Here is a 742-nt window from a genome sequence, read left to right as displayed (position 1 = left end):
ATTGACATGTATTTATAATTATTGTTTTGTGTACTCGTTTTTTTAAATCATATAAAAAAGAAAGGAGTTATAAAACAAAAATATAATAATACTGTTTTTAATATTTATGTAGTTACCTTTACTGGTGTTCTTTATTTCTTCTTGTGGTTTTGAGTTACTGTCTAGTGTCCTTTCATTTCATCCTGAAAGACTCCCTTTAGTATTTCTTGTAGGACAGGTCCACTAGCGATAAACTCCTTCAGCTTTTGTTTATTTGAGAATGTCTTAATTTTTCTTTCATTTTTGAAGAATACTTTTGCCAAATATAGATTTTGAGTTAACAGGGTTTTTTTCCTCTAAGCAATTTAAATCTCACACCCTGTTGCCCTCTGGCCTTTGTGGTTTCTGATTAGAAAGCAGATATTAATTTTATTGAGAATTCCTTGTATATGACTTGCTTTTCTCTTCCTGCTTTCAAGATTGTCTTTCGACAGTTTGATTATAGTGTTTCTCAGTGTGGATGTTTTTGAATTTATCTTAGTTGGAGTTAATTAAACTTCTTGGATGTGTAGATTCATGTCTTTCATCAAATTTGAGCCTTCTCAAACATTAGTTCTTCAAATATTTTTTCTGCTTCTTTATCTCTTCTTTGTTCTGGGATTCTCATAATGTGTATGCTGATACACTTAATGGTGTCCTGCAGGTCCTTTCAGCTCTGTGCATTTTTCTTTTTTTCTTTCTGTTCCTCAAGCTGAATAATTTT

The sequence above is a fragment of the Pteropus alecto genome, unplaced genomic scaffold, assembly GCF_000325575.1.
Source record: "Pteropus alecto unplaced genomic scaffold, ASM32557v1 scaffold12, whole genome shotgun sequence".
Lineage (NCBI taxonomy): Eukaryota > Metazoa > Chordata > Mammalia > Chiroptera > Pteropodidae > Pteropus > Pteropus alecto.
This window is presented reverse-complemented; position numbering follows the sequence as displayed.